General features: G+C 41.4%; 1 long non-coding RNA gene across 2 annotated transcripts in view; it reads left to right on the top strand.

Annotated features, from left to right (window-relative positions):
- Positions 1-14,294, top strand: part of LOC114568333 (uncharacterized) — a 107,494-nt gene that overhangs the window by 2,831 nt on the left and 90,369 nt on the right. For both annotated transcript variants that reach the window (XR_003694267.1, XR_003694266.1), the window contains exon 2: positions 6,940-7,011. This is a non-coding gene — a long non-coding RNA (uncharacterized LOC114568333). The remainder of the gene's footprint in view (positions 1-6,939; positions 7,012-14,294) is intronic.

Here is a 14,294-nt window from a genome sequence, read left to right as displayed (position 1 = left end):
TTCAACACAAAAAAAGAAATACATCAATCCCCTTTTCTCGCCTCATCTTCCCCACTAGATAGTTCTCATACAGTCCCTTACTCCATCAGGGTCTGAATCACTTTGTATGCAAGTTCATTAAGCTCATAACGAGAAGAGAAATGGTGAGTGTAGACAGTAGCAAATAGCAGCATGTCCTCACAATACAAGCTCGTGAGGACAAACAAGAGACAGTATCACTCCACCTACATCCAGGCTTGGGCCTCAGTGTGCAGTCAGACATCGTGTCACACAGTGTTCTGCACATAGAGAGCTAATTGTTGAGCACTGTTCAGAAACAGTTTAGCATAACAGAGACATTCTGAGTCATAGTGGTAGGTGTTGTACTGTAGTCTGCTTGAAAAGATGCAGACAAGTTCTGAGAACATTGAGGCTTGGATCATAATTTCTGAAGGCTTACATGGCAGAGTGCGCAGTCTGGTTTGTACAGAACAGAACACAGCACAAACAATGTTGTGTAATGTAACGCTGACACTGCGGTTGACGCTTGCCGGATCCTGTGTATTTTTATCTCATCAGACATCACGCAGACATAGTACTTTTTCAGTTGTGATCTGGATCATACGGATCTGAGATAAAGGACTGCATCCCGAGGCAGGCGACCTACATGCAGCTTGAATTTAAAATGCTCACGTTGGAATGTGTCATTGTTACTGTGACATAAAGTAATAATAAATCACTAAATCACGTCATCTCCTGGACACTTGTCAAGATTTCAGCGTTCATAGAGCGTTAATAGAGCTGTTTGGAGCAGTTTGGGAACAGTGTTTTCTGTTGGAGATGGTAAGTCCCTTTGGGGTGGACTTTGGGCTTTTTCACTTTGTAAACCTATAACGTGCACAAAAAAGATATATAACATAATAAAGGAAAGGGGAAAAGCCAAAAAGCATAATATGAGCACTTTTTTCCATTCTTACTGTATTACCATACTTACATGTTCATATGTATATTTAAAGAATTACTCGTGGCTGTAATCATTCCTCCCGTCCATGCTGGCAGTGAAATCATCCCTAAACAATGCAATTCCAATGTGAGAGACGAGGGACAAAATGCACACGCTAATACCAGGCTTCAACAGTTGGAGATAGGCCAATCAAGTGGTTACATCAGAATCAGAACCAGATTCATAAAAGGGTTTATTGCTACAGTGAGTAACACATACGTGGGATTTGCCTTGGTGATTGGTGCATACAAAAACAAACAAACAATAAGAAATGAACAATAAATACAGAAACAGAAACAAATATACTGTATAAAAAATAGCTGTGCAGGATAAGGAAAATGAGGCTGAATGGGTTGAGTGCAGAATGGAAAGAAAATAGTATATATTATAAGTCCTTATTAATACAGAATTCTCTCACGTGAGTATTGTTGACACTTTACAGATTTTGACCTATCCTTTAAAAATATATCTTGCATTCTAAATGAATTCAATTCAGAACCACCCAAATGTGGAGATACATGACTTTCACTGGACAATGACACGCACCGCTTTCCACTTTCACGTAGCAGAGATTCATTCTGTTGTCAACTCACGTTGGTGCAGGCTATTATGAGTTCTGAAAGAGATAAGCTCAGATGTAGGCAGCAATAAAGCAGAAGGCAGGAAGATGTGAAAGCAGACAGCTAATAAATAGGATATGCTAAACAGCTCCAGTAGTAGGATTACAGCTCCGTAGGGGCCTGAGTCGGTTGGAAGGCTGTCAATACCAGACGGAGGCAGACGGACTGACACCTGAGCAAACCGTTCAGGTGTTGTGGTTTGTTTTTGCTCTCAGTGGATCACTGCTGTCTCTCTCAGATGAAAGATGTCCATGAAGCATCGGCGATAGGTGTCTCGATGACAATCTCTCTTGTCCTTTCCTTCAGCTGGCTGCCGACTGAGCTTAGAGCAGAGGGACACAGGAATGGAGGATGTGAAGATGCTTTTGATTACTAAACCTAAGGATTGGTTGTGGAGCTCTGAGCTACCTGCGGAGCCCTCAGGAAGAAAATCCTCTGGTGGGCTTTAGGAGATGTTCTCATGCTATTTGAGGGATGGGGGGGACTATCAAAACATTACAGACTCGGCTGAGTTCACTGTTGAGCAGTTCATCTGCAAGGGATGATGAGCAGGCACTTTCTTTCAAGTCATGTTGTCGTCCATATTTCCTGCATGTTTCAGTGTACAGCTCTAAGTAATTATCCTTCCCCCACGGCGAGAGACTGTCCACCTCCTTCTTATAAATGGACGCAAATGCAGCACAGCCCTAGAAAAGGCGTATGTGTTTCTCTTTCAGTACAATACAAAAGCATTAAGTTCAATACTTTTATTTAAAAGTGTGATATTGTGTGCTTTCCATGTTACTCAGCTTGTGCCTTGTGATGCCTTAAGAGCGCCACTTCAAGTGAGTTGTTATACAGACGAATAATTGTTCAGTGTTTTGTGCCGTCCACAAATTTACGCAGCTTGACAGAGCGTTGCAGGAGGAACATTCGGCCTCTCGGGAACAGCAGAGAAGGGGAAAGAGCAAAACATTTGCATTTAAGAGCAAGAGCAAGGCAGCAGGAGAGGAGAGTCAACCGCACATACTGCTGTCTTTACATCAGGAACCATACTGTCCAATTAGAGATGGACCGGACTAGATCAGGTACAGTAGACTGTTTGTTTGTTTCACTTTTTGTTGTATTTATAATATTAAACTTACCAATGCTCATACAGGGATGGGAAAAAAAGAAAAGATTTTTGGACATCAGCCTAGCAGTGCTATATGAATACTATTTCTTTATGACCTTGTGAATTTGAATGCGGGCCAGTGGGTGCATTGTTAAAACAACGGTAGCGAGGGCCAGAGAGTTCCTGAAGTTTGTATCTGTGCCTGAGCCAAGGGTGAAAAGCTGCAAAAGGTCACTTTTGTTAAAATATCTGCCGGGTCAGGGAGCAAAGGGATGTATGGAAAATATTGGTTTGATTTCCTGCTGCTACCTTAATAGCAGTTTAAAGTTCAAATATGGATTTTGGAGCCCATTCCCAAATGAGGCCCCCTTTGGCTATGGCCATGCTTCCGAGTGAGTTTACTCGACAGCCAAAAAAAACAGAGTAAAGCTACTTACTCTAGTGACTGAAGGCAGTGGGTCTGATCTATTTTCATTTTTTGGGCATTACTGTGTTTCATCCAAATTGGCTAATTAAGGACACTCGTGTCCCACAGTGGCCTTTGCACATTATCTGCAGTCCTGTGCTGTTTGTTGGCCTCCAAACATAAAAGTTCCCCCGTCAAGATTGGGGACAAAAAATATGTGATAAAAATAGCTTTGATGATGGATTTAACTTAACTGTGCAAGTAAAAAAATAAAATAATAATAAAAAAAAAAGAAAAATATATATATATATATATATTATCTCACAAAAGTGAGTACACCCCTCACATTTTAGTAAATATTTCATTATATATATATTTTCATTATATTACTTATACTTTTAATGGGACAAGACTGAAGAAATGACACTTTGCTACAATGTAAAGTATTACGTGTACAGCTTGTATAACAGTGTAAATGTGCTGTACCCTCAAAATAACTCAACATACAGCCATTAATGTCTAAACCGCTGGCAACAAAAGTCAGTACACCCCTATGTTAAATTCCCATAGAGGCAGGCAGATTTTTATTTTTAAAGGCCAGTTATTTCATGGATCCAGGATACTATGCATCCTGATAAAGTTCCCTTGGCCTTTGGAATTAAAATAGCCCCCCCACATCATCACATACCCTTCACCATACCTAGAGATTGGCATGGTTGTATGTCAGTTAGCCTAATAGCTGGTTTGATTTGCATTGAGAGATGATTTTATGGAAAGTACCCCATGCCAATCTCTAGGTATGGTGAAGGGATTAAAAGTTTTAATCGCATGATTTCCCTAATTAATCGCATTGTTATACGCAAAATCCAATAATGAATTCAAAAGTAGTGTATAACGCAATTTTATTTTAAATGTTCTGCCATATGAACGAAAGTGCCATAACATTTGTTCTGCAAACACTTTACATCAGCATTTTGTTTATACAGTATTAGTTAAATAAAATATTTAGTGTAAATCTCAATGTAAACAATGTAATCAAAGCAAATACCAAATTAAAGCTTATTGACACTGCCAGGGCATTCATGTTATCCTGTTATATATATATATATATATATATATATATATATATATATATATATATATATATATATATATATATATATACTGCCACAAAATCATGAGCCACAATCATAACATGAAAACTGTAACTTTGAGGTAATTATGGTTCCCCAGTGATGTCCAGTAGTCCCCAGTGAGAGTAACACATTGTAAAGGTGTCACTTTTTCAGTCCTCTCCTTTTCATACAACTCGTGTATTCTTCTTGTGATGGTGCGTCTTGAGGGAATCTCATACCTGCCGTCATTTGTTGCGATTCTCAGAATGTTTCTCAGACCGACGTCCTCCACAACACTAATGGGCCCATGGGTCTGTAGCTATCCACTTCGCTATGGCATTTGTTAGCTTCTCTTGCCTTTGTTTATTTGAATGATTTGCTGGTGTCAACTGTGTGTATTACATTTAGGTGATATTTCAGAATGGAAGTACTCCGGTGATAAGAAAATTTGCAGTGGTTACAAATAACTTTGGTTCTGTCTACTGCGCCGTCTGGAAGAACTTTAAAATGAAAATGTCCATGTAAAAGTTCTGAACCTTTCTCCATGTTTGTTGGTTTGTTTGTCCGCCAAGTCTTTTCTTTTCCGGTTCCTGTAAGCACGGCAGCAGTCAGTAACAGACTTTTACAAAATAAAAGCCTGTGAGCAACAGACTTTTACAATAATAAAAGAAATAATAAAATAATTGTCGGCGTTAATTAGTTGATGAGTTAACGTGTTAATAACACATTAACTTGCCCAGCCCTAATTATATATATATATATATATATATATATACACACAGTATACATAACTTATTTTCGCAGCAGCCTCTGTGTGTATCTAATCCAAGAGATAGGTTTGTCAAATCATTTTTAAATTAATGCATTTATTTAGACCTGGCAAGTGAATTAGCAGATGTATACAGGAGAGAGAAATTGTGTTATAATCTTTCCATTTTCTCATTTGTTGTGCCCATGCCTGTCAGCAGTAGTTAGATGCAGACTAATGATTTCTAATTGTATGCTTCTTACTGCCACCAATTTCAGAACTAACCATGGTTAGTTCTGTCAAGAAATGTGAGTGATCATTCCTGTTCCCCCGCTACTTTTGGCCCGTCCTCGCCCTTACTGAGGTGAAAAAAAGCCTTATCTGTTCTTGCAATGAACAGAGAAGTAAAATTTGAGAAAGAAAGCAAGGTAGAGGCACTCTTTAGTGGACCCATATGTGCGCATGTGTGTTTAAACGTGCATGTGAATGCGTGTGCATTGCTGCACGTCTGGAGGAAGTGCGAGATATGTTGTTGTGACATGCCTTGTCTTCCGTTTTGTAGAAAAACAAAGACAGTCGCTGCTGGATCCAGACAGCATAACTAATTAGTCCCGAACACACACGCGAACACACACATACATGCACAGACACACATATGCACAGCGTGGATACATGCGGGAGCCAGCGAGTAGGATATGATGTCACCTCCATAACCATAATTACCCATCATAAATCATGTGGTGTGACACCCTGTCACAGAGTGAATGGGTGTCCTATGTGCCAGCCAGGGATGACTGCACTTTACTGCTGGGTGCCACCGTACTACGGACTCGCTCCAACTCAAGTGTGTGTGTTTTGACGTTCATTTTTTTCACTCATCATAGCCTCCTGAATGATACAAAGTGTTCCTTTATGGTTCCTTTGCTATTGTTTAGTAACAGTCAGTGGGTCTGACAACACTACACAGTGGGGCTTTTCTCCTGGTAGTTTGTCTTTTTGTGAATTGTACAGCACAGCGTAAAGTTAAACCGATGGAGATTCTTACTGCATTTTAATTAGAGCATTATCACACTAAAACAATTTCCGTTAAAGCGTGCTGCAGGGATGACATATATTTTTGTAGGCCAACCTGGAAGTTAGCATCACCCTGGCTCCCTCGACAAAGAAGCCACTGGTAGTTTTTCCATTGGATTTTTGGATTATTGCAGAAAATAAGCTCTGAAGCACACAAACATTTATGATACTTACATGTTTTGTCCAGCAAGATAATCTGAATGAATAAACATCACTTTTATGATTTTTGAAGCGTAAATGTAATCGGCAGAAGTTAAACGCTAGCGTAAGGCTATAATAAACTACACCACGGTTGCATCAACATCCCCACCATTTGCTTCTAACTTGAAATTTCATTTTGTGAGCTTACCTCTTGTACAAAAGCCTTTGCTCTTAGCGTGAAAAGTTTGAGTTTGAGTTCCAATAGTTTGCACAAGCGCCAGTGTGAACATAACAAGGCTGTAAAGGCTGACCAGTGAGCAGATGGATTTCCTTGTTCGGCGTGATGACAAACTCTGTAGTCTTATTTAGCCGCTTGTTAGCAAGCGCCTTTTTTAGGACGTAAAAGCTTCAAAGTTCATGAGTGGGGTGCCAGAAGTGAAACATTGTCAATATAGACTATTAATCCCAATAATACTCAGCAACTTTGACATATTTGGGGTTCAACTTGTTTGCTGTCTTACCAGGAGTTTGATGGAGAGTTGATATCAATTTTCATTCAGAGAACAGGCTGCTGCCGAACGTGTTAGCTTAGCTCAGTGGAGGCCACCATGTAGCTTTGCCTACATTTGGCTGATAAGCCTAGCCTGCGTGCTGCGTTTGGTTAGCCAAAGCGGCTAAGCTAGCGTTAGCCTTCAGTAAATAACTTAGACTGGCTGCTTGTTTAACCACAATGTCATGTTTTCTATTTCTACACATACAGAAGACGTGACGTGTTGGTGTGGAGGCTTCGGAATTGTGACAGAGCCGGGCTGAATAACGCAAGTAGTGTAATGTAAGTAACTTAACCTAACCTTTGCTGTTTTAGTTAGTCAATTAGTAAGGTAATGGAGATACTTTTTCAATGAGTAATATGTATTGAGAAATCAATGACATTTTTCAAGTGACACTGAGTACATACATACTGTACAGTAGGCCAACATATTCATACAATACTGTGTGGAATCCAATCAAAATGGCCCATGCTAATTAATTTCTTCATCAAATATTAAATGAATTATGTTTTATCATGTACACTAAAAGGTGAATACAATTCTGGCTGATATCGGAATTTTAATAAAAGGCTTATATCAGTACATAGGCCTCAGTGATATATCAGTGTACTGAATAGTATGTGGCCATATAGTAGATGTGTACTTGTCCTTTGCGCCTATGTGGGAAAGTGTCCTTGCTTTATGGAACAACAACACCGGGAGTTTTCATTCCCCGTGGATAGGCACACATGTACCACACGCACGCATGCACACACACACACACACACACACACACACACACACACACAAAAAACTGCTGACGGTGCTGAATAGAGCAGCTTCCCTGTCACTAAAGCCCTTGAAGTGTGGAAGCAGCTCCAGCAGTCCTTCTGCTGTTTAAGTCAAACTAACACCTCCTCCCCTTCTTCTCCCTGTCTCCTGTTCCTCCCCACTCCCTTTTTGTTCTCACACTAATTCAGTGCGTTAACTTGACACTGTTGTGACTTTCATCTCAAACAATACTGCCAAAGTAAAATGTAAATTTCCAAACAGTTTGTACGTTTGAGCCGCTCTGAGATGATAAATTGCTCTCTTTCTCCCAAACCACAGACAATGTGTGCAACCCCCTGCCTCCTTCCCCTCCATCTCTGCCTGTGTGCCTCCACCCCTCTCTGACATATAGACTCATGCACATCCTTCTTTCCTTCAAACACACTGCCCTCCTCACATACACTGCAGCTCACACACCCTTGATCAACACGAAGATTCACCGAGCTATATTTGTCTGCTCCTTGCGGTGTTTTTTTTTGCTTGTGTAATCTTTCCTTATATAAGTGGACTGGAGGCAGGCGGGGTCATTACATCTGATACATTGCACTCAGGAGAAGCACTTGGGTTTTGTTTGTGTGTCACGGCTCGTCTAGACGCTGATCAAGGCCGTACATTGGCGTACTTATGAGACTTGGCACAGAGGCTCTTCAGAGTTTCGTGTTTGGTTCTTTTTTTGTTTGTTAGGAAAAGCAGGAGCATACAGGCTGGGTATGAGCAGCGATGTAGGTAGCTAATACAGATAAAGGCCAGAGTGTGTGACCTACCAGTACATCATCACGAGGCATACAACTGTTAAGGCTGTATATATGGCCCAACGCACAGAGACACCTCACAGGACACAGATAATAGTTCAAGTGTTTATTAGATGACGATATGCAGTAGAGATGAACAACCGAGGCTGTGTTAGTAGTTTTCCGGGAGTGAACTGAAACCAGGCAGTGGCGGATCTGAAGAAGGTCCACAGTTGAAACCAGGCGAAGCGGGGGGATATGTCGGAGTTGGCGTGAGGCAGGCAAGCAGGCAGCACGGCGGAGCACGGCAGGTGGGGAGCTGGTAAAGCAGGATCTGCACAGAGGAATAGTAGTTAGACAAAACAAACGTGGAGTCGAGAGAGTTGCTAGCAGGGATACTGAGCCAAGTTACCACGTCGGGGTATGTAACGATCTGGCGCTGAGGAGGTGAACCCAGTTCCTCTTGACATGCCCCCTGCCACTTCAGTACAGACAGACACAGAGAGGAAAAGGGAGACACAAACACACAGGAAGGGGGAACAAGGCAGCTGACCCACAACAGTACCCCCCCCCCTCAACAGACGCCTCTCGGCGTCCCACCAGACTTAGAAAGTCCGTCACCAACTGCGGCTCCAGGATGAACCTCCTAGGGATCCAGGTCCTCTCCTCTGGTCCATAACCCTCCCAATCAACCAGGTATTGCAGACCCCTGCCACGCCTCCGGACGTCCAACAGCTGGCCGACCGTGTAGGCAGGATGGTCGTCAATGATGCGCACTGGAGGTGGGGGATCCGCAGGTGGGCACAGGGGACTGGAGGACACGGGTTTAAGGTGAGACACGTGAAAAGTCGGGTGAATCTTCATAGCTGGAGGGAGCTTCAGCCGAGCAGCAGAGGGGTTCACCATGGAGTCGATGGCGAAGGGTCCCAAATATCTGGGGGAAAGCTTGCGGGACTCCGTGCGCAGAGGGATGTTCTTGGAGGAGAGCCAGACCTCCTGGCCAGGTTGGAAAGGGGGTGCAGGGGTTCTGTGCCTGTCCGCCACCTTTTTATTTCGCTCTGTGGTCCGAAGCAGTGCTTCTTGGGCATCGCTCCACACCCGGTGGCAGCGGCAAAGATGTTCCTGTACAGAGGGCACCGGCAATTCCTTCTCCTGGGCAGGGAACAAAGGCGGTTGGTATCCCAGAGCCACTAAATAAAAACACCAATAAAACACAATTCAATTGAACTCCTCTCACAAGCATCTCCATGTGCTTTCATGTCATCATTTGGTTCTTTTGCACGGCCTAAAATATCCTAGTTTTCTGAACAGTAGGTTTCCTGCTTCAGAGTTCTCTTGAATTCAAAGTTCTTGGGGAAGTATTTTTGTGGGTAAGATTAATTTCTAGTTTAATCCTGTGAGAGTGTTACCATAGGCCTTGCTAAGTGTGTGTGCCAATATTGTAACCTAAAAACTGGGGTGTACTTTAGAGTGCTGATACCCGAAGTGAGCCCGACGGGTTGGGCCGGGTTTCGGACAAATATTGACAAATTATGTTCAGGTTGGGTTCGGCCTACTTGACACGGTGCGTAAAAACTTTTTTTAGTGAAAATATAGTGGAAAAAGAAAGAATGATGTACCTACTGTCTGTGTTGGGCTACTAACAATAGTCTGTTGGGGTAACACAAACTCAGGGCTTCAGCTTACATTAATTTCGTCGGTGTCGGGTCAGTTCAGACATAAAAAACAGAGTGCCTGTCGGATGTGGGTCGGTCTCGGTTCGCTCGGACTCAGGTCGGGTCGGGTTCTGACAGAAATATGACACTGGTGGCACGGCTTCAGATGGTTCAAAATGCAGCGGCTAGGCTGCTCACCGACACTAAAAAGCGTGAAGTCCCCTGTCCTAGCCTCCTTGCACTGGCTTCCAGTCCAGTCTAGGATACAATTTAAAATACTACTGATGGTTTTTAAAGCTCTTCACGCCTTGGCCCCCAGCTACATAGCAGATATCATTTATCCCCATGTAGCTCCAAGGTCCCTCAGATCCTCCAGCCAAGGTCTGCTCCATGTCCCACGGTCCCGGCTTAAGCAAAAAGGTGACAGAGCCTTTTCTGTTGCTGGCCCTCAGCTGTGGAACCAACTGCCACCTGACATCAGAAATGCCCCTTCAATTGCAATATTCAAAGCCAGTCTCAAAACTCACCTTTTTACATTGGCCTTCCCGGCGTTTTAATTGTCTTACCCTGCTATGTTTGTAATTAAGTGTTTGTCTCTTGATGTCGTTTTAACTTAAATCACTGATCTGTAAGTGTATTTATTTTTATTTTATTACCCTGTGGCTAATGCGCTATGTACAGTACTCTGGTCAGCGCGAGCTGTGTTTAAATGTGCTATAGAAATAAACTTTACTCACTTACTTGCTCTATGCAGCCTGAGCCGCACTCTAGTGTTCTTGTCTAAAAATGATCAAGTATCACACATATAATCTGCGACACACATACCTAGTAAATACAAGTGTTTGTCAACTTTGTGAACTTTCACTGTTAAATGACTTCTTTTAGTGACTGTTGGCAGTGAAATGCTAATTGTGTGGCAAAGAAGACTCCAGCACATAGCGAAGTATAGGCAGCTCTCTGGCAGTTTGACACAATGAAGTAAATGCAATATTATCATACCTAAGATGATCTTGATGAGGTCAATTAAAATAAAAGCGAAAAAAAAACATGGTATTTTCCACTTTCCTTTAATTAAAGTAACAAAAGTTATCATCATTACATACATACATAATGTTATGAAACATGTTATAATTATATACCTGTTGCTCCTTTGTCAGAAAAAAGTAAATTCATGCTTAAACATTGCTTTAAAATAAAATACTCCTATATGAATACATCAATTTAACAACATATCTTCTTATACTAAATTTTTTTTAACATCATATCATACATGTTATCATAGCTGGGTACTGTCTTCTAAAATTCAAATGTTGTTAAATAGGTTTCAGTTGCTTAGCCTTCCCATATGTCTCTAAGAATAAGGAGAGGAGGAAAGAGAATAAGAAAGTCCTCTCCTCCTATGCTTCTATGCATCGCGTGAAAGGATATATTTTCCAGATGGAAAGCTCTATGTGTACACAGGCACAGTGCGAGGCACAAGGCAGAAAACCATGTAAGTAAAGTGAGTGAGAGAAAGATTTAGATGAATTTAGAGAGTGTACATAAGAGAGGGAGAGAGAGAGAGAAAGAGGTAGATGAGTTTAGAGAGTGTACATAGGAGAGGGAGAGAGAGAGAAATAGGTAGATGAGTTTAGAGAGAGTGTACATAGGAGAGAGAGAAAGAGGTAGATGAGTTTAGAGAGAGTGTACATAGGAGAGAGAGAAAGAGGTAGATGGTTTTAGAGAGAGTGTACATAGGAGAGAGAGAAAGAGGTAGATGAGTTTAGAGAGAGTGTACATAGGAGAGAGAGAGAGAGTTAGATGAGTTTAGAGAGAGTGTACAGAGAGAACATCTGTAAAAGACATTTCTGTATAATGTAGGGAGAGGAAGAAGGGAATAAAGATAAATGTCCTGTGACATTCTGAAAGTGGGCCAAACCCGGTTGTGTTTAAACTGATCCATATGGAGTTTGAGAAAGAGAGAGACTTTATCATCTTGATACAGTTTGAAATATAGCGGTACAGTATTACAGTAACTGGTGTATGTTGGTTTTTGAAATACTAGGTTTCGCTCACTGTTTTGGCAATAGTGTTTCTTATTCAGACTTAGCCAATATAGTATGTGAATAAATCCATACAAGAGAGACAGAAGCTTTTCAAAATTAATCAAAAAAAATATAAAAATATATATATATATATATATATATATATATATATATATATATATATATATATATATATATATATATATATATACACACAATATGACCAAAAGTATATAGATGCCTCTTTTCCCATAGTTTTCTTCTTTGGTCTGGTCTGTTTTTGGTAATCTGACGCGCCAGAGGGTTTGTTACACAGCGCCATTTAAGAAGCCCTCATTGGAAACTGTTTGGGAAAGCACTTTAAAAAAAATACCTGGCAGGTGATTGGATAGACCATCTCCACCATTGTCATTTTGAATAGTTGCGGCCTTCACATCATGTACATATCTATGCTGTCACACACGTCTAAGCCACGCCTTAACTTGAAGCCTGACAAGATGGATAATCCAGCTGCCGTGCAAGGTAATGTTTTTGGGCCATTAGTGCCAATTAAGGGAACTCTTAAAGGGCTCCAGCAATTTAGCATTGCACTTTCATTAAAGATTCCCTCCAGACATGTTTTAAAGGTCTCATATTGTAAAAAAGTTATATAGCAGGTCGAGTTGCTATATAAATATGTAAATGTGAAAGTATCAAAATGCTCAATTCACAGAGAAATGCAGAAATGCATCACCCCTCTCCATCTCTATAGTGCTGCGTTAATCTCTATAGCAGCACGCTACCCACTCTTCACAGCCAGCTAGTCTATCTAACAACTTAAACCCACACAAAACTGGTGGACTCTTAGCAGTGTTCAGTAAAAAAGTGCTATTATAGAAAAAATATTTTCACCCTGCCACCCAATGCAGTAATTTCCGGTCATTTACGTGTCGTGTTTGTGTCATTCAGTTCAGTTCAGTTCAGCCAACACAATATCTCGGAGGTTATTGTGAGCACCTCATCTTTGTCGTGTCCACTTACCATGGTTGCAGGTGTATATTGCTAGGTCAAGTTCAAAAGTTGGACACAGGATGTTTACTACAGCATCCCATTTAAGCTAGTTGCATACACTGACACAGACACTACAAATTGTCACCAATGAAACGGGTACTCCCTGCTGAGTTCAGTGATACCTCAATTCTGTCAATTCAAAATGGCGGACTTCCTGTTGGGTTTAGGGTATGGCTCCAATGAGTTGTTTTGTACGGCTTGACATGCTTTATATGTGTACCAAGTTTCGTTAGTCTACGTTAAACTTGCTGCAGGGGCTACATTTTTGTAACTTTGTAGGGGGCGCTAGCGAGCCATTTTTGTGCGCCTATTCCCGCAACCCTTAAAATACGTAAATTTTCACCAGGATTGATGCGACCGCCAATTTTGGTGAGTTTTGGAGTATGTTAAGCCCCTCAAAAAGCCAATTAATTTGCCGGACGAAGGAATAATAATTCCTTCAGTTTCAATAGGGCCTTCGCCGCTCTCCTTGAGTGAACGGCTGCTTTAAGTTAGGGATACTTATGAGAGACAGGTTTAAAAGCCGCAGAGGCCAAGATACTAACCAAATTAAGACTTTTAGTTTATAGTATGGGTCAAACTCCCAAAACAGCATATCCTACAATTCCCATAATGCAACTCAATAGTGTCTTTTGTTACTCCGTTTAGTAAATGCCCACTTCTTTCAAACTCCATACCCCAGGTTTGTAGTCTAATGAAGCCCTTGAAGTGTGGAAGCAGCTCCAGCAGTCCTCCTGCTGTTTAAGTCAAACTAGCACCTCCTCCCCTTCTTCTCCCAGTCTCCTGTTCCTCCATATGGCGATTCTGAGCCCCTAAAACTGAGACACTTGCGTTGCGTTTTACGATAAACCTTTCTTGATGCACAGAGGGGAAATTAATTAATTAAATTAAATTAATTAAATTAATTAATGCTTGGATCTCCACATACCTTTGGTCATATAAAGTGCTTGGCCTCTTTCACATGGCTGAATACAAAATAAACCATTATCTGTAAGGGTCCAACAAAAAGCTCGAGTTGGACCCATTCAACCTGGTTCAATATGGAATAATCACTAAAATGTAGAACTACGGATAGAGAACCTACAGAAGACATACTGTAATACAGCAGTAGAGACATGCGATATGTGGCTATTCCCTTGCCATTAGTATTGTACTGCTCTGGCCAATAGATCACACATAGTAGAGAGAGGTAGTAGAGGCCATGTTTGACCCCAGATTCTCTAGTTTCCATAGCTTTTAATCCCATGAGATGATTCTGTAGTGGTTCCCTCCCCTCCTATACCTTCTCCCCAGC

The sequence above is a fragment of the Perca flavescens genome, chromosome 14 (assembly GCF_004354835.1).
Source record: "Perca flavescens isolate YP-PL-M2 chromosome 14, PFLA_1.0, whole genome shotgun sequence".
NCBI lineage: Eukaryota > Metazoa > Chordata > Actinopteri > Perciformes > Percidae > Perca > Perca flavescens.
Note: the sequence above shows the minus strand (reverse complement) of the source record. Positions and strands in the feature narration are given on the sequence as shown.